The sequence below is a fragment of the Gastrolobium bilobum genome, unplaced genomic scaffold (genome assembly GCF_033153095.1).
Source record: "Gastrolobium bilobum isolate Gb01-03AN ecotype WA unplaced genomic scaffold, APGP_CSIRO_Gbil_v1 utg96653, whole genome shotgun sequence".
Taxonomy (NCBI): Eukaryota; Viridiplantae; Streptophyta; class Magnoliopsida; order Fabales; family Fabaceae; genus Gastrolobium; species Gastrolobium bilobum.
This window is the reverse complement of record NW_026899564.1, coordinates 62,608-69,270: the sequence shown is the minus strand read 5'-3', so window position 1 is coordinate 69,270 and position 6,663 is coordinate 62,608.

Below are 6,663 nucleotides of genomic sequence, written 5' to 3'. Positions count from 1 at the left end.
ATAAGTATGTCATGTTGTAGGAAAATACTTAGGTCATGTTATAGACACAACTAATGTGGACCCCACCATTTTCTTTTCTTTTCTTTTTATTTTAAAAATGATGGAGTCCACATTGATTGTGTCTATAATATGACCTAAGAATTTTTCTATAACATGATATAACTATTTCCATATATATATATATATATATATATATATATATATATATGTATGTATGAGGTATGATCCTTTGACACCGGCGTCAAATTTGAAGTTTAACACCTCAACTGAGAGCCGTTAGATCAAAAAAGATCAATGGTGTCACATGCTTACAATCAAAGTCGTTGATCTTTTTTGATCTAACGGCTCTCAGATGAGGTGTCAAAGGATCATTCCTCTATATATATATATATATATATATATATATATATATATATATATATATAATGTATGGATAGAGAGTTAAAATTTATGCAGGAATCTGAGTCATTCTCTATGTGATCATAATATAATAATGTTAGGACGTGGGTTTATTGGCTTGATTTTTCTTATATATACTATTATGGACCAGAGAAAGGCCCACATCAATATGAAGCCCAACCAACGTCAGCCCAAAGGTAAGTCCTATAAATAAGACTAAAGACCACAGGTATGACAGATCTCTCAAACCCTATTTCATTCAAGACACGACAGTGCACACACACACCCCTTTTGGCTAAAGCCATCATATAGTGTGTAGTGATCAGTTGTCCCCAAGATATCTAATTCATAGGTATCTAGAGAGAAAGCTCTAGATCCAACATCAAAGATCCGATCTTCTGTCGGACATATCTGCTTCAGGTAGAACATATACAATGTGATGTTAAATTTTATTTCTTTCAGTTAGTTTTCATAATGTAAACTTTATCTAAAGTTATATTCATAGTTTAAAGTGAGAGTTCTTTTAATCTTTTATTTTATTTTTTAAGGTTGTTTTAACTTTTTGTCCAGTGAGAAATTTTTAATATTTTGTGGGGTAGGATATATTTTCCACGAAAAATGTTTACCACATTTACAACCAACTTAACAACCGTTGATTTTCGTCAATCTAATAGTTATAATTTATTTGATTTATTAGAAATTAATAATTAATTAATAAGTGCGACCCAATATTTTTTAATAAATTATAATCATTAGATTGACAAAAATCAACGGTAGTTAGGTTGCTTGTAAATGTGGTAAACTTTTGTGGTGATAAATATATCATTCCCCATATTTTGTATCTAAATAAATAAAATACTATTAAGACATCGATATGTATAAGTTTGAATAATTGGAGAAGTGAATAAAGTTTCATATTAATTAAGAATGGACTGAATGAAGTTGATATAAGTAAAAATAAATAAAAATTATATAACAAATTAAATAGGGACCAACAATGTAATGTGTATGTACCAAAAAAAAGAAAAAGTAATGTGTAAGGAGCAATACAGTCGTATCACTGCATCTGGATTATTATTATTTTAAAGTGACTTACCCCACCATTTTGTGGATTTAGTCGAGTTGGTTCATGGGTCACGATTCACTTTAACAATTCTACTTATATTTAACCCACTTCTATATCTTAGGATGGATTATCTGACTCTTTAATCGCACCTTTTAAAATATCAATTTGATATCTGATTGAGATATATTATTATTTGGGGTCTTTAAATGTTGGGGCGAGGGGATGGGGCTAGTGGCCCTAAATCCTGCCCTCATACAACTCTACTGGCTTTAAATATTATCTAAATTTCAGTACATTGATAGAAATCGATGGTTATTTTTATTTTATTTTATGTTAAATAAAATTAATTACAAAGAGGAAGCTCTAATTTTACTTTTAGATACATGATTCATAAATTAAAAAGTAATTAAAAAATATTATTATTATCTGATTCAAAAATACATCGATTTAGGTTAGTAAAATTCATCCCTAATTGTATGCTCCAGCTACATAGAGAGTGTGGGAAAATATCTTTTATATGGGGGGAAACTTCCTATATCTCCTATTTAGGGACTATATGCGCTTATCATTTGATTTGTATTTTTTTTCCTTAATTTCCTAGTTTCCTTATATTCTTAGTTACCTAATATTAGAAATTGTAAATTTCTAGTTCCTATTACTAGAGAATGTAAATCATGCATAAATACAAGGTGTTGTGCTGGTGAAGATTTCTTCAAACAATTCGGAAATCTCTTTTCTACAATAATTGGAAGCATAAATCATTTGTTAAATATCTGGAACAATCACTTGATGGTTTCAACAAAAGAAGAAAAATTGAATGGACATTGAAGACCGAGAGTATTAGAGGGTGTAAATGAGCTGAGCCGAGCCGAGCTGAGCGCTTTAACTTAAACGAGGCATGTCTATGAAAATATTTTAAGCTTGGCTTGACTCATTAGCTTGGTATGAGCTAAATTCTAGGCTTGGCTCGGCTCATTTATAATTATAAAAAGTATTTTTTTCAAACTCACTGATAAGTCCATGAAATGAGACTTACAATGTATGGTTTTTAATATGAAAATGTAAAAAAGGAACACACTTTATGTTAATAGACACCCCAAAGTGCATTGAGATGAATGATTCTGATTTAAGTACTAATGGGCTTGTAATGGTATTTTTCAGGCCCAAATTGTGATATTGTCCAAGGAAAGAAAAGAAAGAAAAGAAGGCAAAGAATTGGGTTGAATCAGAAGAGCCCAAGCAATGAAAGAAAAGAAGAGAAAAAGTAAGGAGTGGGCTGATATTTTTCATTGAATCATCAGAAGCCCATTTTATGAGAAAGACACAAAGCCAAAGAAAAGAGTCCAACCCAAAAATAGCTAAGGCAACATCTGAGTCTTCAGATTCCTAACCTCACGAACCCTAATCTTCCCCCTCTCAAACCACGACTCGTACCCTAACCACAGCCGCACACCAAATCCTTAACCTTTCATCTCAAGCCAACCACTTAGCCATCCAAATCGATCATCCAGTCTCATTTTCTGTTAGCCATTGAACCACACAAGCGTTTTCCTTTAGTGATTCGGTTAAGCAAAGTTCTAAGAAGTGTGACGTGGAGGTTGTTACGATTGTGGAGAAAGAACCCATTTGGTGGAGCATCTGAGAAAGTGTGGAGCGAAGGGCACTCGTGTGACTCGCAGCAAGGAGCGCGTGACGTTGAGGCTGCGACGAAAAGGCCCACAACCCATCCATGCGTATGAGACCAAGTATAAAAGGGCGAGAGATTTTTGTGGACGGGCTCCCCTTTTTTCTATAATTTTCTTTTGCTTCGTCTCTTTTGGTTTTACTGTATTTCTTCTTCTTCATTTTAGTTTTAGTTTTAATTTTCTGGTACTGTAATGCATTTTTATTTAGACCTAAACTTTTCGGTACATCACTGAGCATTTTCCAGTGATTAGGACTCGTGCTGTAATTTTATTTTTCTGCACTCTAAATTTTCGTACGTTTTAATTTCATTTGTTGTTTGTAGCTCAACCCTTATGGGTATGAGCTAAACTTTTCAAGGTTGGGTGCAGGTTATCCGAACTACAGTAATGGATGTTTGTTAATTTCGTTTGTTAAACTTTGATTCTCAGTTGTTTAATACTGTGATTTTAATTAAGTATTCTATCATTGAGGCCTGATGGTAGATATTATGTTAGGAATTAGTCATTGAGAGGTGACTAATTTTAGAAATGTGTTAAGCACATGGACTTGAGTGTGAGAGCATTCAAGGGCTGTCACTCAGAGATGAGGACAACCACCATGTAATTTCGGACTTGTAATGTATGAGTCCTTGCTTCATTTAGCACAGAGATGTGTAAATGAGTGTTGAGGATAAAATGATTTTAAGAGATTAAAATCAACAAGAAGTGATCCATTAACTGAGAATTGAATTTTAATAATCGTTAATTAACAGTCATTTTATTGCTGTTGGGAAAGGTAAACTGAAGCTCAACCTATCTTCCCAATCTTCTTTTCACCAACTCAGATTTCTTTGCATTTGATTTCTAATTTTTCAATCATAGTTCTGTTTACCATTTTTTTATATAAAAATCTTTTTACATAAGATACTTAAATTGCTTTCCTACTATGTTTCATCCTTTAGCTCAAGAAATTAATTCAGAAAATTATAAAAAAATAGAGTAATGCGGTCAGTGCTATTTTAGATTAGTTTTGCTTTTATTTTATTTTTACTCTCTTTTTAGATTAGATTCAGTTATAGCAATTACAATTTTCATTCAAAGTCAAAAGTGCCAAAGATTCTTGTGGGAACGATAACTGGGACTCACAAAAGCCCTATATTACTTGTTGTCGCGTATACTTGCGTGCATACTTGCATAACTATTAGCAAGACAACAAGTTTTTGGCGCCGTTGCCAGGGATCAAAGGCGTACATTGTCAGATATATTTTTTGTAATTGCTGTTCTGAATTAGTTTTTATTATTTTCATTTTTTGACTTTTTTTTAGTATTTCTGTTAGTCTAGCTTATTTTCCTTTTTTCTTTCTGTTAGCCTTTATCTTTAATTTTTGTATAATTCTCTTATTTGTAGATTTGTTTTTATTTTTGTTCTTTTTATTTGTCTTGTGATTTAATTTTCTGTATACACTGTTCGTATAGATGTTGCTGTTATTTTAATTTCTAGTCTATGTTAGTAATTTGGTTGTTAATTTTTTTTTATTTGTTGTTTTCTCTTTTTTGTTGTTGATTTCAGTTGTTATTTTTGTTTCCTTTATTCTGTTTGTTATGCTTATTGGTTTGCTGTTGATATTTGATTATAGATTTTGCTGATATATAATATTTTTTCTCTTTGATAGTTGCTATTTTTTTATTTCTAGATTCCCTCTTGCTTGTTAGTTTTCTTTTCTATTAAGTGTCTGTTGCTTGAGTTTCATAGAAGACCTTGATCTTTTAGAGCAAATGGATCACAATTATTTTCAATGGTCTAGTGAAAGGGATGCTCAATTGAGAGTGCTTGAAATGCATGATGTAGATTCCTTTACAACACTCTCTGCCAAATTTGATGCACTCTCAACTTTGATTAAGACCAGAAATCAAGTCATAGAGGCCAAAATGATCCAACACCAAGTTGTCCAGCCATTTCCATGTGTCTCTTGTGTATATTGTAGTGGTCCACACCTCTTTCAAAGTTGTCCATCCAACCCAGAGTCTGTTTTCTATGTAGGAAACTACAATAGAAATCAAAATTATTTTTTCAATAATTTTAACCAAGGTTGGATGCAGAATTCTAGTTTCCACTATGCACAAGGACAGGGGCAGCAAGATGGCCCCTCAAATGCACAACCCATACCTCATTTTCCTTATCAAAACTACCAGCAACAACCCCCTAGGCAGCAACCTGCATTCCAATACTCTCAAAACCAGCAAGTAGACCTTCCTTCTTCATCCTTAGAAACCTTGCTTAGAGATTTTTTGGTCAAGAATGAAGCTAAGCAAAATAACTTAGAGGCTGTTATGCAGAGTACATCTACCTCTCTTAGGAGTTTAGAGACTCAAATAGGTCTGTTAGCCATTGCTGTAAATAATGAACCTCTAGGTAATTTTCCTAGCAACATTGAAGAATCTAGGAGAGAGTGTTATGAGGAAGACAAAATGGCTGAGCTAAGAAATGACAGGTTGGTCATCCAACATGAAGTTGTAGTTAAGCCATGTGCATTGAAAATTCTTGTTATTCAAGATGAAAAAGAGGTAAAAAAGGAGCTGGTTGTACCTCAAAAAGCTGCCCAGGAAAATTCTTCTAAAAAAAGAGAGCAAGAATCGTCCATTTCTATGCCTAAGTGTCTTGCAATGGAAAGCCACATGCAAGGGGTAGAATCTGCAACATCTCTACCTAAAATAAATCCAGCAAGCATTAGCAATAGGTTCCCCCCTCCATTTCCTTTGAATGAGAATGATGAAAAAGTCAGCTCTAATGTGTTGAAGGCCACAAAGTATCCTAGGGAGATGGAGGACTGTTCTCTTATGGGTTAAAGCTAAAAAAAGGCTTAAAAAAAAAAGTTAAAAACTGTTTAGTAATCACATAAAATTTTTAATTTAAAAGTTACTTAAAAGCATATATTTCAAGAAAATTATCACTTTCTCTATCTTTATAACTCTTTATTTAAAAAAAAAAAAAACAACAGATAAGAGCTTATAAAAAAACTCCTCCTAGTAGTTTCTAGTTTTCAGATTTTGTTTTATTATAAAAAAAAGAGCTTTTCATCATAAAAGCTTTTTCTCAAAACTTGTTTGACCTAACTTATGCTTATAAATAGCTTCTAACTTAAAAAAAAAAAATGCAAACAAGCACTCCAAATAGTAGTAATATGTCTAGATACCAAGTTGATATTTATTTTTGTGCAATACAGATGAAAGATTTTAAAAAACACACTAACTAAATACCAATCTGGATGTAGCAACACCCGTCAGGCCGTTCATGAAAAGAGGAAAGCAACAAGGGGGAGGGTCCTCATAAATCTTGGTCACCCATCCAAGCAAAAGAGCTTCACCAGCCAGAAGACTAGCCACAGAATTCCCTTCCTTGAAGGTGTGAGTGAGCCTAACCTCCCAAGGATTACGGAGAAGGAGAAGAATCTTAGAAACCAGAGAAAAAAAAAGGATTATGAGAATCACACCCTTTGGACAGGAGCTGAATTACCGGTAAAGAATCACATTCCA